The following is a 19,720-nucleotide window of genomic DNA, read 5'->3' as shown; positions in this document are numbered from 1 at the left end:
TTTCTATTTATTGATATTGTTCTTAAAACTCAGTACCTGGATGAGTAGTACAAGGTATGCAACTCCTTTCTCCTTAATTCTAAACCTTATACTTGTATTAATTATCTGTTTCCATCAAAATGATGATGAGGTGAATACATGTGTAGAATTTGCAGTCAATAAAATACAGTCACATTGTCAGGGAAGGTTATTTGAAAATATACATCACCAGAATACTAATTTATAAGCAAACATAAGGCATTGAGTAAAAATTCGTGGTAGCTTTATAGAAAAATGAATCGTGTCAGTGTAACCTGATTTGTTTTCAAGAACATTTTAAGGATCTGGAGGAAGCAAGAGACATAGTCTTCACTTTCTCATGCTATTGATTTCATTACAAATGACATAATCAACAGCAACCCGGGGAAACAGATCAGCTCACATGATACCACAGTTAGATGGTGAGAAGGTGACACAGAGACATTATCAAGGATATGGTTCCAGTGCGAGAGGTCAGTCTGGGAACCGTTCTGTTTAATCAGTTTTAATCCATAACTGGTGGCATATTAGTATGTTTGTGAGAAATAGTAGAGACAGAAGTCAAAATAACCTATATTAATGGGGTACAGTATTTATAAAATACTGGATAAAATCAAATGAAGGTGAATTAATTTTGTAAGTAAGAGGTTCAAATTGGAGAATGATTGGCGTCGTGCCTATTTTTGGCAGAAAAAGCCCATGGGCCGTGGTGAATCACAAGGTGGTTGAACCATCACAGTAACTATAATGTGGGTATATGCAGAATACCACATTTCATACATCAGTGCTCTAGTTAATACTTGTATGAGACTGAAAGCAGGCAAATGATACAGTGAAGTCATTTTGTAACTGGCAATACCAAGACTTCTGAGAACTATGGTTAGCTTGAGTGCATACTATGTGTGTGTGGCATTAAGTACATTCACTATGTAAAGAGGGCCTTACAAAATGTATACAGGAGCTGCAGGAGAGCAAAACAATTATTCAAGTTGAGACATCTGGTCAAGATGGCACAGGGGTTCAGGCTCCAAACACCTAGCAAAGGTAGTTATAATATAAAAAGGGTAACCAAATAAGTATAACTGGGCTATGGTCATTCTAGTTACCTAGAACGTAAGTTGAAATACAAAGGGGTAAGCAGGCTTAAGCTGCAGGCCTCTCCAGCAGAGGCAACCAGGAACTCAGGTTTTTTAGAATAAGGGGATATAGCTTTGTGCAGTGGTCATTTCATAGCCAGTGAAGTTTATCTGAGACACTTCCTAATGGAAAACTTTTCTCAGTACCCTGCCATGGTGAAATATGGTTGGCACTGGCAATTTTTGAGACTCTGTAGAGGCTGAACTTAAAACTAAAAACATTAAATAAAAGAGAAGATGGGGATGTAAAAGTATCCACATGAGCTGAGACCAAGGAGTTGGAGCCAAGCTCCAGGGAATGTAAATTGGGAGAATAACCAAGTTTCTCCCATACCTCTAAGAAACACTGGCTACACTGAAATCAGAGATCGCAGTGCCCTCCCTCCCAAACCTAAGAAAGAAGGCTGGAAAAGATGGATTACCTGAAAGGAATGGGCTTCTGGAAGTTTCAGAGACAAAGATGCAGCTTCAGAACCAGAAGCTGAGCCATGCTGCTTTCTTGGCCCAGGGCCTGGATCCGCAGTATCGTTGATACCACAACTGAGCAGGAACACCAAGTGGCATTTTGAGACCTGGTTTGGAAGAAGTCCTGAGAGGCCAGGTGGAGGGACTGAAAGCTGTCTGGGAAGAGAGAGAGTGGGGAAAGATACAGCAATCGAAAACTCCTACTCAAAGTAAGCTTGCAAAGCAAAAGTTTAAAATACATGAAGACATAGACGTAGAGTTCAAAATTTGTTCAAGCAAGACACGAATTTACTAAAAGTGAAATTAGCAGTTGGAATTCCTGGAAATGACAATAAAATAAGTATGTTTAGAATTCTTAAGATGAATGAAGTCTTGCAGTAGATAAAAATTATAAAGTAGAAGCAAGGGGGAGGGATAGGAAAAAGAACCAGTTAGAACAGTTTTGTATTAAGTAAAATGGGCTAAAATGCTTTAAAAAGATCAAAAATGCGATGGGTCAAATCCAGTACGAACTTACTTCTCTTGTGTAGCAGGCCTGTGTGGGTATTTCAGGCCACTAGGTGGCTGTCCCCTCAGGGACCCAGCTGACGGCACCCACATGGGTTTCAGAATTGCTCTGCTTTCCCACAGGAAGTGGGTGGTGGGGAATAAGCTAGGCCAGAAATGGTTTCCCTCGCGTCTGCGCACGCCCCACCGGCCATACTAATTGCTGGGGAGCCTGGGAAATAGAGGTCAGCCATGTGCCTGGGAAAAAGAAGGGAAGATAAAATGGAGAATAAGTTTCTGCCATACCTCTAAGAAACAGGGATGAGAAACAACAGATTTCTCATCAGCAATAGAACTGAAAACACAAGAGAGTATTATCTTCAACTTAGAATTCAATACCAGTTAAACCGTCATTCAAAAATGGTGATCAGCAGTCCCTATGAAAGAAAAATTGGCAATATCTAACAAAATTATATAAGCATTCACCCTTTGACCTAATGGCCCCACTTCTAGCAATTATTCCAGAGGAAACACCCTCACAAAATAACTAAGAATATGTACAGAAGGTTGTTCATCGCTACATTATTTGCAGGTAGAACAAATTTGGAAACAACCTATATGTCCACTCATAGAACTGGCTGAATAAACTATAGTATATCTACATAATACAGCCATAAAAACAATTTTTGAAAAATTAAAAAGGAAGATAGCTGATAACAAAGATGAAGTGCTTTCTAGGATGTTTTAAGGGGCAATAAAGAGTCACAAAAAGTATATCTAATGTGCTACCTTGTATTTAAGATGGAAAGGGAAATAACCACACATGTACACACACACACACACACACACACACACACTTATTTTTGTAGAAAGATGCACGGGAACCATAAACCAGAAATAAATGATAGGGGGTGAGTGGATATTGGTGGAGGAAATAAGTATGGAAATGAGACTTTTCTGAGCATACCTTTTTTATATAGTTTTGATTTTGAACTGTGTAAATATTTTATATATTCAATTATGTAAAATTAAAATGAAATAAAAATAATGAAAACAAAGGAAATCCTGTCATTGAATGTACAAAGAGAAACTAATAATCAAAACACTATATCAAATTGATTACATAGATACAAGAAAAGAATTCAGATAACTTTTTAGCAGAGTACTCAGACTATACAAGCTTAGTGGAATATAGTCAAGGGACAAAAAATATGGAAAAATGTTAGGCTTTATTTACATGGTTAATTGTTGGCAATGCTATCAGTGTAGTAACTCTGAGACTACTTAATATGTATTGTAGTTTGAATCAATATACTAATGTCATTGGGACCAGGTTCTTTTTTGTTGTTAATTTCTTCATTGAAATTCTACATTCAGTCACAGGAGTTGGAGTCAGCTTCCTGCTGGGACCCTTCCTGATCCTTTAAGTTAATCTCTAATTTGCTATTAATGTTGCTTCCTGCCCTTTTATTTTCTTCAACTTTTAAGTTCAGGGGTACATGTGCAGGATGTGGAGGTTTGTTACACAGGGAAACAAGTGCCATGGTGGTTTGCTGTATAGATCATTCCATCACCTAGGTATTAAGCCCAGCATCAATTAGCTGTTCTTCCTGATGCTTTTCCTCTCTCCACTCCCCACTCTAGCAGGCCCAAGTGTGTGGTGGTCCCCACCATATGTCCATGTGGGAACCAGATTCTTTCAAGTATGTATTTCACTATTTCACAAACACTGAAATAAGGTGAGGAAGAATCCTGTGATGGTAGCTTTGCTTTGGAGGTATCAGTGTGCCACCCAGATTCTAGTTTCAAAATACCATATTTTACTAAAAAAAACAGGGCTCCATGAAAAAAATGACCCCCAGAAGTACAACGTGCCAAAGCAGTCACGTGCTCAGCAACTGGGAAGGTAAATGATACATATGGGAGCCAGCCTAAAGGAACCCTGCCTGACAAGATGATTTGGAAAATTTTAAGCATTCAAAAGAAGAATGATGGCAGTGAATTATAACACATTTAATAAAAATAAATCAGGCCGGGCGCGGTGGTTCAAGCCTGTAATCCCAGCACTTTGGGAGGCCGAGACGAGCGGATCACGAGGTCAGGTGATCGAGACCAACCTGGCTAATCCGGTGAAACCCTGTCTCTACCAAAAAATACAAAAAACTACCCGGGCAAGGTGGCGGGCGCCTGTAGTCCCAGCTACTTAGGAGGCTGAGGCAGGAGAATGGCGTAAACCCGGGAGGCGGAGCTTGCAGTGAGCTGAGATCCAGCCACTGCACTCCAGCCTGGGCGACAGAGCGAGACTCCGTCTCAAAAAAAAAAAAAAATGAATCCATAATATATTTCTAGAAACAATTGCCAGCTCATGAAAGCCAAATGAATCTTAGAATTAGAAAATTACTATTTTACAACTCCCAGTGTGGTGATTAATTCAGGCAAGGATGATAAACGGATGCTAAAACTATCAGGTGAAACTTTGTTATGGAACAGATTAGTCTAACAGTCTCAAAGTATTAATTACAAAGGGAAAAGGTCCTCTACAATAGGAAAATGGACAAGGCAAGGTGGCTCATGCCTGTTAATCCCACCACTTTGGGAGGCGTAGGAAGGATAATTGCTTGAGGCTAGGAGTTCAAGACCAGCCTGGGCAACAGCAAGACCCCATCTCTACAAAACAATATTTAAAAAAAAGAAAATTAACTGGGCATGGTTGTGCACACCTCTATAGTCCTAGCTACTCAGCAGGCTGAGGTGGGAAGATCACCTGAGCCCAGGACTTCCAGGTTACAGTGAGCTATGACTGTACTACTGCACTCCAGCTTCAGCAACACAGTGAGACCCTGTCTCAAAATAATACTAATAAGAAAAAGAAATATGGCAAACACCTCCTTAATCAAGTGACCTAACTTCACATGACCAGTAATGAGATATGACATAATGGGATGTATCATCTAGATAGTTTTCTTGCCAGAAATGTTTAATATTGAGAAAACAATTAGACAAATCGAGATTATGTGATATTTTACAAGATAACTGACCTGGAATCTTCAAAAATGTCAGTATTGCTGGGCATGGTGGCTCACGCTTGTAATCCCAGCACTTTGGGAGGCCCAGGGGGGGTGGATTGCTTGAGGTCAGGAGTTCGAGACCAGCCTGACAACATAGTGAAATCCCACCTCTACTAATAATACAAAAATTAGCCAGGCATGGTGGCGGGCACCTGTAATCCCAACTATTGGGAGGCTGAGGCAGGAGAATCGCTTGAACCTGGGAGGCGGAGGTTGCAGTGAGTCTAGATGGCACCACTACACTCCAGCCTGGGTGACAGAGTGAGACTCTGTCTCAAAAAAAAAGAAAAAAAAAGTATCATGAAAGATAAACAACACATTATCCAAAATCAAAAGAGACTAACAAGACATGACAAATATGTGATCCTTGATTGGATTTTGTATTAAAAAAAAAAAAAACTCTAACAACATTGGGACAGTTTTAATATGGACAGTGTATTAGATACTATACCATTTAATTTAATTTCATTAAAATTTATGGGACCGCTTTTAATTAATGGGACAGTTTTAATATGGACTATGTACTAAATACTATATAATTTCATAGATAAAATGATGATATCATAGTTATAAAAATGGCTATCCAATTATAAGATAAATCATCATAGGAAAAGTCTGAAAATATAGAGATAAAATAAAGTCTTGTAAGACCACACTAAGATAACCATCATTAACACTTTGATATATTTCCATCTAATCTACATATATTTAAACAAAATTGAATTGTACTCTACATGGTTTTTATGTTCCTTCTACTTGTTCCATATTATAATTATTGGCAAGTCTCCATTAAATAGTCCTCAAAGATATTCTTTTAAATGGTTATATACTATCTCTGTCCATTTTCATATTTTTAAATTTCAAGGCCATGCGCGGTGGCTCCTGCCTGGAATCCCAGCACTTTGGGAGGTGGAGGTGGGAGCATCGCTTGAGGCAGGAAGTTTGAGACCAGTCTGGGCAACATACGGAGACATCGTCTCTATGATTTTAGAATAAATACATAAAAATAAATAAATTCCAATTTTTTTTATTTTATGAGGTTTAGTTTGCGATATTTTATTCAATCAACTGCCATCCATTTTAAGACATCATTATTTTATGTGTCACTAAAAAGAAAATGATCCTGAGGTGGGTGTGTCGGGCCCTGCTGGGCCTAGCGGCAGGAGGGGGACGTCGGCTCCCACTACAGCCCTCCAAACAGCTCTGCGCCGTGAGCGCCCCTCCCCCACATCCCTGGGGTCCCCCTCTCCAGGCAGGAAGATGTCCAAGCCCCCTGCGGCGGAGGCAGCAGCGGGGTGACAGTGACGGCCCGGGCCTGCAGATAGTGGAGCAGAGGGGTCCAGGGAGGTGCAGCACCGACGTTGGGGAGAATGTATGTCGTGGCAATCAAACATCTTTTCCTATGCGAGCCTAACAAATACTCTGGAATGCGTTCCAGCCTTCAGGAGGAGAACTCCGTTACACGTCACAAAGTCAAATGCCAGGGGAAGCCATTAGCTGGAATCCACAGGAAACAAACGCAACATGGAGCACGAAGCCCAAGCACAGAAGATCAAAGACGCCAGGAGAGGACCCCTCGCACCTTTTCCAAACCAAAAATGTGAAGCAGCAGAACTTCCAAAACCTCCAGCCTCGTCTTGTGATAACGGCCACCAATGCAGCTGTCGCCAAGCAAGCCTTGAAATAGCCCATCAAGGGCAAACAGGCCCTTGAAAAAAAAGCTCAAGGAAAAATTGCAAACTCACGGATTTCTACCTTGTCTCAAGGAGCTCCAGAAAGAGCAAAGCGGAGCTGCAGTTTGAAGAAAGGGAAAGAATAGATGAATTGATTGAAAGCAGGAAGGAAAGAAGGAGTGAAGACTGACCTCATCGATGACAAAGGCTGAGTGTAAACACCAGAGGCAGCTCTCCCGTGGCGCCTTTGTGGTAGAAAAGCACGGGAGCCTCACGGAGATCACCGACACCACGGGACCCCTCCACGGTGGATCTCCGTGGATCTTTGCAGTAGCTGAGATCACGCCACTGCACTCCATCCTGGGAGGCAGAGCGAGACTCCAGCTCAAATTAAGTAGATGACTGACTGAATGAATGAACGAATGAATGAATGAATGTTACAGGTTTCCAAGGTGGGCTGAAACAGATGGCTTTATATTACCAAAACTTTTACATTCTAGTTGTTTTTGTGCTTTTTTTTTTTTTTTTTTTTAAATACAAGTTGAACGTTTTGTGCTTCCCATGCATGCAGTCAAAAACTCAGCATAGGCCGGGCGCGGTGGCTCACGCCTGTAATCCCAGCATTTTAGGAGGCCGAGGCGGGCGGATCACTAGGTCAGGAGATCGAGACCATCCTGGCTAACACGGTGAAACCCTATCTCTACTAAAAAAATACAAAAAAACTAGCCGGGCGAGGTGGCGGGCGCCTGTAGTCCCAGCTACTCGGGAGGCTGAGGCAGGAGAATGGCGTGAACCTGGGAGGCGGAACTTACAGTGAGCCGAGATCCAGCCACTGCACTCCAGCCTGGGCGACTGAGCGAGACTCTGTCTCAAAAAACAAAAAACAAAAACAAAGCAAAACAAAAAAAACTCAGTATACAGGCCAGGCGCAGTGGCTTACACCTGTAATCCCAGCACTTTGGGAGGCCAAGCGCCTGCCTTGCGATCACTTGAGGTCAGGAGATTGAGACCAGCCTGGCCAACATGGTGAAACCCTGTCTCTACAATTTTGTAAATTTTGTAAAAATACAAAAATTAGCCGGGCGTGGTGGCATATGCCTGTAATCCCAGCTACTGGGGAAGCTGAGGCAGGAGAATTGCTTGAACCCAGGAGGTGGAGGCTGCAGTGAGCTGAGATCCTGCCGTTGCACTCCAGCCTGGGTGACAGAGTGAGACAGTGTCTCAAAAACAAACAACAACAAAAAAGAAAAAAAAAAAAAAAAGCTCTCAGCACAGGATTAGAGCCAAACGTGAACTAGGAAGCCAGGCGAGTCTCCTCTCTCCAGTGGAAGAGCTGGGACGTGTCCCCCATACCTGCAACGAGGTATGAGGAAGACGCTGTCTCCCAAAGGCTTGGACGGGATGGCTCCAAGCTCTTGTTCTCCTAACATCTGGACAGGCGCTCTTTGAAGTGTATGAATATATTTGTAAAAGGTTTGGCAGTGAACTTGTCTTCAGCGTGCTTTCTCGAAAGCTTACTGAGCCCGTGGCCCTGAGCACGGCCGGCATAGATTTCCTCTTCTACCCACTGCCTCTTTTCTGGGCACCTGGAAGCATCAAGGTGTGAAGTCAAACCAGACGTGTCTGAGGAGAGTGTGGCTTGCCTTCCCTGCCGGGCAGAATTTCCTGAAACTGGGCTAATTCTTTGTAGAAATGTGAATGCTGAAAATATTAAAAAATAATAATTGAAAAAACCACAGGAAACAACTTGCATGTACATAGGTCTTGAAGTGAGTGAAGTGGCTGTGTTTTCTCTTTGGGGGTGGGCATTGCTTTTGTTTTTGTAGAAGAGATTGAGATGATACTCTATTCTAATCAAAATTAGAGATTTGTAGCGGGACCAGAAATTACGTACCTAACACTCCTGCCAATTTTTCCCGCGTCCTGCTGGGTTGAAAGTTCCAGAGCTGCTGTCAAGGCCTCGTGTTTGTCAGACACCTGCGCCTCCTGTGAGATCGCAGCCATGAGCTGGGGGTGAGTTCACAAGCCCACATCCCCCAACCGGAACTATGCACCCAGGTGTGCGGGCAGGGCCGAGCCCCCCAGGAATCCAGGATAAGGCCAAGGTTTTCACCAGGATTGTCAAGGCTGGAGAAGTAGGTGGCTGCCTCGACCCTCCCTACACGGGACCCATTCTTTTTTTTTGGGGGGGGGGGCGGTGGGCAGGGTCTTACTCTGTCACCCAGGCTAGTATAGTGGCATAGTCTTGGCTCACTGCAATCTCCACCTCCCAGGTTCAAGCGATTCTTCTGCCTCAGCCTCCTGCTGGGACTACAGGCGTGCACCACCATGCCTGGCTAATATTTGTATTTTTAGTAGAGACGGGGTTTCACCATGTTGACCAGGCTGGTCTCAAACTCCTGACCTCGTGATCCGCCCGCCTTGGCCTCCCAAAGTGCTGGGATTACAGGCATGAGCCACTGCGCCCAGCTACACAGGACCCATTTTTACTGAATGAGACTCGGGAGTCGTGACCTGGTGTCTCCTGCCCACCGTGGTCCCAGGTAAATCTGAACGGAAGCAGGTATGAGAGTCTGTCCTCACCTTCGATTCCCCCACCCCACCCTGGGCCTCACAACAGTGCTACCTTAAAAAGTCTCTTCCCCCAGTCACCTGCTAACCTGGTGAATGGTCAGCAGAAGAGGATCCGACAGGAGTGTAAATGTGAAATAGTATCTTGGTTGTACCTGTTTGTGGTTTAGCTTTGTATTTAAACAAATAAGGAAATAAACTTGAGAATTATTTGTCATCATAAAGTTGAAACAAAATTATTTAAAAAAATAAAATTTTATTTTAAAATAAAATAGCTAATGAATGTCGTACATTACAATTACATTTCCTTTCTAAACAACTTTTTTGTTTTCCTTTGAACTGTCTGTCTGCTTTGTTTTCTTATCACTAATTCAACCACAGATGCTTCTCTATTGTGTAAATCTTTTGGTATGTTCAAAGATACTTGGAATTTCTGGCCTCCTGGAGAAATTTCTCCCATAGCCATGTGCCCTACTCTAATTTAGATTGTGCACTCTAGATCTGATGCCTAGATAATCTTCACCAACCTCGGAATCCTCGCATTGTACTATACATGGTTTTTCTTCTCTTCTAATGCATCCCATTTCCTGCACTGCATGTATTTCTCTCCTAGTTTATTATTCCTCATTCTGATGACGTATACCTTTCTTTCATTGGCTTCCTCAGAACTTCATGTGAGTAAAATAGTTTTGAGTATGTGGCTTCATTTTATACCTACACTTAATTGACCATTTAGTTTAGTGTAGAATTCTATGTTGTAAATTTTCTTTCATTAAATATTGAAAAGCTTTTTAAACTAAACTAAATACTTAAATTGTTTGTATAGTTGAGAATTGTACCAATTTGTAGACAACTTGTTTTTTTTCCTTAGTGTGTTTAATTTTTTGACTACTTAATACATTCACATGTTTAGGAGAATGTTCATAGTAGGGAAAAAAAATGTACTGAAGTCTTCATCTCATTCATGACCCCATCTGCAAAGTTCCTACCCCTGTAACCACTGTCTTTAACTTTTTTTTTAAGAGATGGGGTCTTGCCCTGTTGCCCAGACTGTACTCAAACTGCTGGGTTCAAGCGATCCTCCTGCCTCAGCCTCCTGAGTAACTGGCATATAGGCAGGCACACATGCCCAATGCTAACTTTTTAAGTGTCCTTCCAGGGTTTCTTCATGTATATGTAGAAGATTACTTGACGCTATTCTTTTTCTCCCCCCTCCCTTGTTTTGTTTTGTTTTGTTTTGTTTTGTTTTGTTTTTGAGACAGAGTCTCGCTTTGTCGCCCAGGCTGGAGTCCAGTGGCACTATCTTGGCTCACTGCAAGCTCTGCCTCCCGGGTTCAAGCTATTCGCCTGCCTCAGCCTCCCGAGTAGTTAGGACTACAGGCACCCGCCACCACGCCCAGCTAATTTTTTTGTATTTTTAGTAGAGACGGGGTTTCACCATGTTAGCCAGGATAGTCTTGATCTCCTGACCTCGTGATCCACCCGCCTCAGCCTCCCAAAGTGCTGGGATTACAGGAGTGAGCCACCGCGCCTGGCCATTTCCCCCCTTTTAAAATGCAAATTGTAGCGTATTTCTTGCTGTATGCTGTGTCTTGCTTTTCCCCTTAACAATGTATCTTGGAGACATGTCCATATCGACTACACTGCAAGCTCCACCTCCCGGGTTCACGCCATTCTCCTGTCTCAGCCTCCCGAGTAGCTGGGACTACAGGCGCCGCCACCTCGCCCGGCTAATGATTTTTGTATTTTTAGTAGAGACGAGGTTTCACCGTGTTAGCCAGGATGGTCTCGATCTCCTGACCTCGTGATCCGCCCGTCTCGGCCTCCCAAAGTGCTGGGATTACAGGCTTGAGCCACCGCACCCGGCCGAGTTCTTGATTTTTAAAAGAGAGCTGCATAGCATTGCACTGGATAGATGTGCCATAATCTACTTAATGGTTCCCTATTGATGGACATTTAAGTTTAAATAAGTTGTTTAAGTTATTATGGAGTTTCCAGTCTTTTGTTATTTTAAACAATGCCTCCGTGAATACTCTTATAAACACTTAACTTTTGCACACATGCAGGTAAATCTATAGGATAAATTCTTAGGAGAGGAGTTTTTGGCTCACAGGACATATATGTACGTTTATAATTTTGATAAATATTGCCAGGTTGCCTTTTGCAGGAGTTGCTCTGGTTGTATTCTTCAGCCCCACCAGTGGTTACGATACCTATTTATTCCAAAGCCTCACTAGAGATACTGTGTGGACAAATTTTGGGGTTTTGCCTATCGTTTATGAGGTAAACAGTGTAGCTTAAATTTCTATTTTTTCTTTTATACTTTTTAATTAATTTTTTGAGAGTCTTCCTCTGTTGCCCAGGCTGGAGTGCAGTGGTGCAATCATACTCACTGCAGCCTCAACCTCCTGGGCTCAATAAATCCTCCCACCTCAGCCTCCCAAGTAGCTGGGACTACAGGTATAGGCCACTATGCCCGGCTAAGTTTTGTGTTTTTAGTAGAGAAGGGGTTTTACCATGTTTCCCAGGCTGTTCTTGAACTCCTGGACTCTGCTTCAGCCTCCCAAAGTGCTGGAATTACAGGTGTGAGCTGTCGTGCCAGGTCTGTTTTTTTTGAGTGATGCTGATCCTTCTTTCATATGTTTAACAGCCCGTTTATCCTCTTTTGTGAATTATCTCTTCAAATCCTTTGTTCATTTTACTATTTCAATATTGATATTTTCATCTTGTTTGATTTCCAAGAGCTCTTTCTAAATTAGATTAATATTTTATCATGTTTTTTTCCTCTAGTTTGTTTTCTTTTGATTTTGCCTATGCTTTTTATGCAAAGTGCTATTTTTATTTAGTTGAACTTATCAATCCCTTAGAATTGAAGGCATCTCTGGCTTCCAGTGTTTCCAAGAAACCTGACCCCATTCCCATGTCACCGCCTCTCAGGTAAAGAGCAGGAACTTTGCTCCAGTACGCCCCTTCCATGTGACCTCTCCAATCACAGTCCCTCGCTTCCCCCAAAATGACTTCACTTTTATAGTAATCAGTCACTTCTTTGCATTTACAAGTTTTACCACCCAAATGCATATCTTTAGAGACTCCAATTAGTCTTACCTTAAAAAAAAAAAAAGTTATCTGGGATGTGTTTTACTCTCTAGATTACTTCTCCATTTTTCCCCTTTGTTTTTCTCTTGAAGAACTGGACTCCTTGACCAATAGGGTTTTCCACAGGGTGAGTCTTGCTCATTGCATGCTCATCATTCAGCTCAGTATATCCCTCAATCCTCTATTTCTTGCAAACTGGCAGCTGGACTCAGAGATGTAATGAAACTCAGGTTTGCCATATAGGAGGCAGAAAATGTCGGGCTGTTTCTCCTGTTAAAACGATGGTAGCTACAGGTGCTAACATGTCTACATGGGTGGTGGGTTGGGGAGAAGTTGTTGCAAGATGGTGGAATTCTAAGTCTACATTTTATTTTTCGTTTATAAGTTGAAACACCCTTTATTTTTATTTGTTTATTTTTTGAAACAGAGACTTGCTCCGTCACCTGTCTGGAGTGCAGTGGTGCCATCTCGGCTCACTGCAACCTCAGCCTCCTGAGTAGCTGGTATTACAGGCATGCACCACCACGCCCAGTTAATTATTTTTCTTTTTTGTATTTTTAGTAGAGATTGGATTTTTTCATGTTGACCAGACTGGTCTCGAACTTCTGACCTCAAGTGGTCCACCCACTTTGGCCTCCCAAAGTGCTGGGATTACAGGCGTGAGCCACCATGCTTGGCCCATTATTGCCTTTTCTTCTTTGAGTTCTTCCCCTTCAGTTTGCTCTCTTTCTGTGATTCCTGTTATTCACAATTTGCACCTGTTGGATTGGTCCTCCGTGTTTCTTAACTGCTTCTCTTTTTGTTTCACTTTTTCTAGGAAATTTCCTAAACTTTATTTTCCAACTCTCTGTTCACCTTACTACTTCTGCCATCATATTTTATTTTCCAAGAGCCCTTTTTTGTTTTCTGTTGATTTCTGGCTACATAAATTATAACTTCCAATGAACAGTGCCTTCTTTAAACAAATGCTCCTTCTCATAACTCCACTAACATAACAGTAAATTAAGTTTTACCAAATTCTAAAATGAATAAGAAAACCTCATTGTGATACTGAGGAACACTAGAGAACCTAGTCTCTAGTTTTTAAACTGGTAAGTACTGGCCAAGAAGCCTGTCTCCTGCCGTTCCTGTACTAACTGGACCACTTGGTGACAGAATAGTAAATAGCCTCCTCTTCTTGTATGGATGCAATATTTTCTCCCTGAAAACAGTGAGTTTTTAAATAACTTTCTTCTATCTAGCATTGTGTCTGTTTCCTCCAAGTTTTTTTTTTCTGCTTGTGGATTTGTTCAACTTTTAATACTAGAGATTTTCTTTGAATATCTGAGGATCTTTGGATGTCCAGTCATACTTATAAGTAGGGCAATATCTAGGATGTTTCTTCAGGGAAGATTCAATGTAGTATCTTTAGATATTTCTTCCTGGGCCGATGCCTAGAGAGAGCTGTTTGGGTCTTTGTATCTTGTAATAATAGTATTCCTGAAGTCCAACTGGAAAAAGAAGGCTGGAGAGGTCTCAACTTGCGCTATGTATATTTTTATGCAGTCTCCTGTTTTCAGTATGATGCCCCTCTAATCCTCAGCTGTGCCCACCGTCCAAAGATTGTTTTACCTTCCCCAGAGGGGAAAACCTCATTCTTATTCTATAGTTGGAGAGGGAGTCATTTGTTGCACTGAGTCAGGGAAGAGATCTGGGGATCTAACTGCTTATTTTTTCATTTGCAATGAATCCATCTGTTTTTATCCCCATCTTTGCATCCCTTTCTGAAGACATCTGGGTCAGCCACTCTTGAGATTTTTGAGGGTCCTGAGGTATAAATTGGATTGCCACTCTGCTTTCTCCACTGCTGGCTTCAGTGTATGTCCAGTATATGTGATTTACCGGAGGATTTTATTAAAACTGCAGATTGGTTCCATAGATCTGAGCTGGAGCCTGAGGGTCTATGTGAATAGTAGTCTCCTAGGTGATGCTTGGAGCACCCTTTGTGTAGGTGGGGCTCAGTCATTTACCATCTGTCTGTTCATTTTCTAGCCTCTGAAATTTTGTCCTTGGAGATTTATACATTTTTTTTAAAGTTACAAAAATTTTCAAACATACGTACAAATAGTTAGAATAACCATTAACCAGTGGTCAATCCTGCCTCATCTACACTTTCATCCACTCGGCCCCCAGCACACCCACTGCATTATGTTGAAGCAAATCCCAGACAACCTATTTCATCTGTAAATATTTTAGTATTTATTTAAAACAATAGTGACATTTAAATATAAACACACATATTAATTTGTTAGGGCTGCCATAACAAACCACCACACACTGGGTGGCTGAATCGACAGCTCTGGGGGCTGGAAGTGTGAGATCGAGGTTCCCAGGGGTGGTTTCTCCTGGGGCCTTTTGCAGCCTGTAGATGGCTGTCTTCTCCCCGTGCCCTCCCACAGCCTTTTCTCTGTGCACCAGCATCCCTAGTATCTTGTGTGTGCGTCCAAATTACCTCTTCAAAGGTTCTATCTCCAAATATAGTCACATTCAGAGGTACTGGGAATTAAGGGCTTCAACATATGAATTTGGGGGGATAGAACTCAGCCCATCACACCGTAATTTCCCATTGTCTTATATATGTAATTCTTTGTTGCCATGAATTCAGATAAATTCTACATTTGCACTTAGTTGATATATCCTAAGTCTCTTAATTTTTTGGATTGTTGTTGAAACAATTTATTGAAGTAACAAATTGTAATCCTATAGAGCATACCATCATGTGGATTTTCTTTACTGCATCCTGTGGGGTCATTAAACAAGTTCTTTTGTCATCTTTCTTGAAATCAGTAGTTGAATCTACAGGTTTGATCGGGTTCTAATTTTTTGGCAAGCCCACTTTGTAGATAGCAGGGTACTCTTCCGTTTCCAACTTTGGGTATTAGTATTGTTGATGATGTTTGGCTGCCTCCATTTAGTACATCAGAGGTGGCAAACTGGGCAGTTTCCAAATTTTATCATTCCTTATTCACTCATATTAGCTAGAGTACTTCCAAAAAATGTAAACATCCCCTCACTTACTCTTCTGTCACCAGGTGGTCCAGTTAGTACAGGAACGGCAGGAGAAAGTCTTCTTGGCCAGTGCTTACCAGTTTGAAAACTAGACACCAGGTTCTCTAGTGTTCCTCAGTATCACAATGAGGTTTTCTTACTCATTTTAGAATTCGGTAAAACTTAATTTACTGTTATGTTAGTGGAGTTATGAGAAGGAGCATTTGTTTAAAGAAGGCACTGTTCATTGGAAGTTACAATTTATGTAGCCAATTTCCCACTGTTGGAGAGTTACATTAATTCCAGGTTTTTACTTTTATATCTAATTCTGTGAGATGAATATTCTTTAAAAATAAGTTAAAACACTCATTTTTAGTGTATAGTTTGAATTTTGAAAAATGTAGATACTTGGACTCCAATCCAAATATAGAACATTTTATCTCTACAGAACGTTGCCTGGTTCACCTTTGCCCCAGCCTGGCTTCAGATTTCTACCGATGGTCTCTCTGGCCATAGGGATTCATTTTTCTGTTTTGAATCCCATATAATGGGAACCACACACTCTATACCCTTTTTTGCTAGGCTTTTTTTGTTCGGCAGCGATATGGTTTAGATATGTGTCCCCTCCAAGTCTCATGTTAAAATGTGCTCTCCCATGTTGGAGATGGGGCCTGTTAGGACTTTTCTGGCTCATGGGGGCAGATCCCTCATGAACGGCTTGGTGCCGTCCCCTTGGTGGTAAGCGAACTCTCCCTCTGAGTTCACGCAAGAGCTGGTCATTTAAAAGCATGTGGGGCCTCCCCCTTCTCTCTGGCTCCTACTCTCGCCATGTGAGATGCCTGTTCCCCTTTTGCCTTCCGCCATGGTTGTAACTTCCTGAGGCCTCACCAGAAGCCAAGCAGATGCCAGCACCATGCGTCCTGTGTAGCCTGCAGAACTGTGAGCCAATTCAACCTCTTTATAGGTCAGGCACAGTGACTCACGCCTGTAATCTCAGCACTTTGGGAGGCTGAGATGGGTGGATCACTTGAGGTCAGGAGTTCAAGACCAGCCTGGCCAACATGGCAAAACCCTGTCTCTACTAAAAATACAAAAACAATTAGCTGGGTATGGTGGTGCGTGCCTGTGGTCCCAGTTACTCGGGAGGCTGAGGTAGGAGAATCGCACAAACCCAGAAGGCAGAGGTTGCAGTGAGCTGAGATCACGCCACTGCCCTCCAGCCTGGGCAACAGAGCAAGACTCTGTCTCACAAACAAAAATACCTCTTTATAAATTAATTACCCAGCCTCAGGTATTTCCTTATAGCAAGAGAAGAATGGCCTAACATAGCATGTTTTTGAGGCTTTTCCCTGTGTGGAGCATATATTAATTTTTATTGCTGAGAAGTATTCCGTTGTCTAGATATACTACAATTTGTTTATCCATTTTCCTGTGGATGAATATTTGGGATATTTCCACTCCGGGGCCATTGATGAATAAAGCTCCTACATATATTTGTATACAAGCCTTTTGTTGTTGTTGTTGTTGTTGTTGAGGTGGGGTCTTACTCTGTCACTCAGGCTGGAGTGCAGTGGCGTGATCATGGCTCATTGCAACCTCTGCCTCCCAAGTAGCTGGGACTACAGGTGTCTGCCACCATGCCCAGCTGATTTTTGTATTTTTAGTAGATATGGGGTTTCACCAAGCTGGCCAGGCTGGTCTTGAACTCCTGACCTCAAGTGATCCACCTGTCTCGGCCTTCCAATGTGCTGGGATTCCAGGCATGAACCAGCGTGCCTAGCCTCTACTGACCATTGAATTTCAGACTTCTGGCCTCCTGAATGTGAGAGATTAAATTTCTGTTGTTTTAAGTTGTGTTAGTCTGTTTTGTGTCATTATAAAGGAATAACTGAGACTGGGTAATTTATAAAGAAAAGAGGTTTATTTGGCTCCTGGTTCTGTAGACTGTACAGGAAGCAGGGCACGAGCATTTGTTTCTGTTGAGGCCTCAGGAAGCTTCCAGTCATGGTGGAAAGCAAAGGGGGAGCAGGCATGTCACATGGTGAGACAGGGAGCAACAGGAAGAGAGGGGAAGTCCCAGACTCTTTATTACCAGTCAGCTCTCTCATGAACAAATAAGAGTGAGGACTTACTCATTACTGTGGGGAGGGCACCAAGCCATTCATGAGGGATCCACCCCCATGAGCCAAACACCTCCCACTAGGCCCCACCTTCAGCCTTGGAGATCATATTTTAACATGAGATTTGAAGGGGACAGACGTCCAAATAATATCATGAGCCATTCACTTTAAATTTACCACCAGTCATCTGGGCACGGTAGCTCATGCTTGTAATCCCAGCAATTTAGGAGGCCAAGGCAGGAGGAATGCTTGAAGCCAGGAGTTTGAGACCAACCTGGACAACAAAGTGAGACCCCATCTCTAATACAAATAAAAATTTTTTAAAACTTAGCCCAGCATGGTGGCACGAATCTGTGGTCCCAGCTAGTTGGGAGGTGGAGGCAGGAGCATTACTTGAGCCTAGGAGTTCAGGTTTACAGTGAGCTTTGATTGCACCATGGTACTCCAGCCTGGGCAACAGAGAAAGATTCTGTCTCTTAGAAAAAAATATATATATATTTTTTGCCTATTATAATTTGTTATGGCAGCTCTAGGAAGTTAATATATTATCTATCCAGGATTGCAAACAATTTCTTCTAGAAATTTTAGTTTTACTTGTACATTTAGTCGTATGAATCCTTTTTTAGTTTATTGTTGTGTATGGTGTAAGGCAAGAGTGAAAGTTCATTTTCCCCCATATGGATATCCGCTTTCAGCACCATGAGATTGATCTTGGTTTTTCATAGAGACTTCTTATCTGGTTGGGGACGTGTCCTTCTGTTGTTTGTTTTTATCATATTAGATTTTGTTAAATGCTGTATCTGCATCTCTTCAGGTGATCTTATAGTCTTTCTCCTTTATTCTGTTAATGTGGTGAGTTACACTGATTGACTTTCTAATGTTAAAACAAGTTTCCATTGACCATGATGTATTGATGGATTCAAGTTGCTGATAATTTGTTAACAATTTCAGCTTCCATGTTCATGAGGGATGCTGATCTATATTGGTTTTCTTGAAATGTCTTTGGTATCAAGGTATTTCTACTCCTTGTGAATTGAGCTGGGAGGTACTCTTTAAGTTTGGTATTTTTTCCCTAAATGCTTGATAGAATCCGTCAATGAAGACATCTGAGCCTCTGAGCCTGTATTTTCTTTGTGGGTAGGTTTTAAATACATAATCAGTTTCTTTAATAGAGATTTTTTTTTTTTTTGGAGATGGAATCTCACTCTGTCACTTAGGCTGGAGTGCAGTGGCACAATCTCGGCTCACTGCAAGCTCTGCCTCCTGGGTGCAAGCAATTCTCCTGCCTCAGTCTCCGGAGCAGCAGGGTTTACAGGCCGAGCCACCATGCCCGGCTAATTTTTGTATTTTTAGTAGAGACAGGGATTTCACCATATTGGCCAGGCTGTTCTCGAACTCCTGACCTCAGGTGATCTGCTGGCCTCAGCCTCCCAAAATGCTGGGATTACAGGCGTGAGCCACCGCACCTGGCCAGTTTCTTTAATAGAGATATTTAGGGATCTTTTGGATGGAGGTTCAGTAGTATCTTTCCAGAAATTTGTTTGTTTCATCATACAGATTTATTGGAATAAAGATGTTCAAAATAGTTCCTTGTTCTTTTAATGTTTCTAGGTATTCACTTTCCTAATTTTCGCAATTTCTTTCTTAATTTGGCTAGAGATTTATTAATTTTATTGGTTCTTTTTTTCCCTAAAGAACCAGTTTTGTATCATTGATTTTCTTTCTGTTGTTTTGGGGTTGTTGTCGTTGTTTTGATTGATTTGCTTATTTATTTATTTATTTGAGACAGGGTCTTCCCCTGTCCCCCAGGCTGGAGTGCAGTGGCAGAGTCTTGGCTCACCACAACCTCCACCTCCTGGGCTCAAGCAATCCTCCCACCTCAGCCTCGCAAGTAGCTAGGACCACAGGTGGCCACCACCACACCCAGCTAAGTTTTATATTTTTTGATAGAGACGAGGTTTTGCCATGTTGCCCAGGCTGATCTCAAACTCCTGGGATCAAGTGATCCTCCTGCCTCGGCCTCTCAAAGTGCTGGGATTACAGGCATGAGCCACCATGCC

General features: G+C 42.1%; 1 protein-coding gene and 2 pseudogenes across 4 annotated transcripts in view; all 3 read left to right on the top strand.

The window, feature by feature from the left end:
- The window catches only part of GPR160 (G protein-coupled receptor 160), a 56,076-nt gene that overhangs the window by 19,940 nt on the left and 16,416 nt on the right, over positions 1-19,720 (top strand). The window lies entirely within an intron of this gene.
- Positions 1,226-1,354, top strand: LOC116273883 (annotated as a pseudogene).
- LOC103882199 lies at positions 5,382-7,528 on the top strand (annotated as a pseudogene).

The sequence above is a fragment of the Papio anubis genome, chromosome 2, assembly GCF_008728515.1.
Source record: "Papio anubis isolate 15944 chromosome 2, Panubis1.0, whole genome shotgun sequence".
Taxonomy (NCBI): domain Eukaryota; kingdom Metazoa; phylum Chordata; class Mammalia; order Primates; family Cercopithecidae; genus Papio; species Papio anubis.
This window is presented reverse-complemented; position numbering and strand designations above follow the sequence as displayed.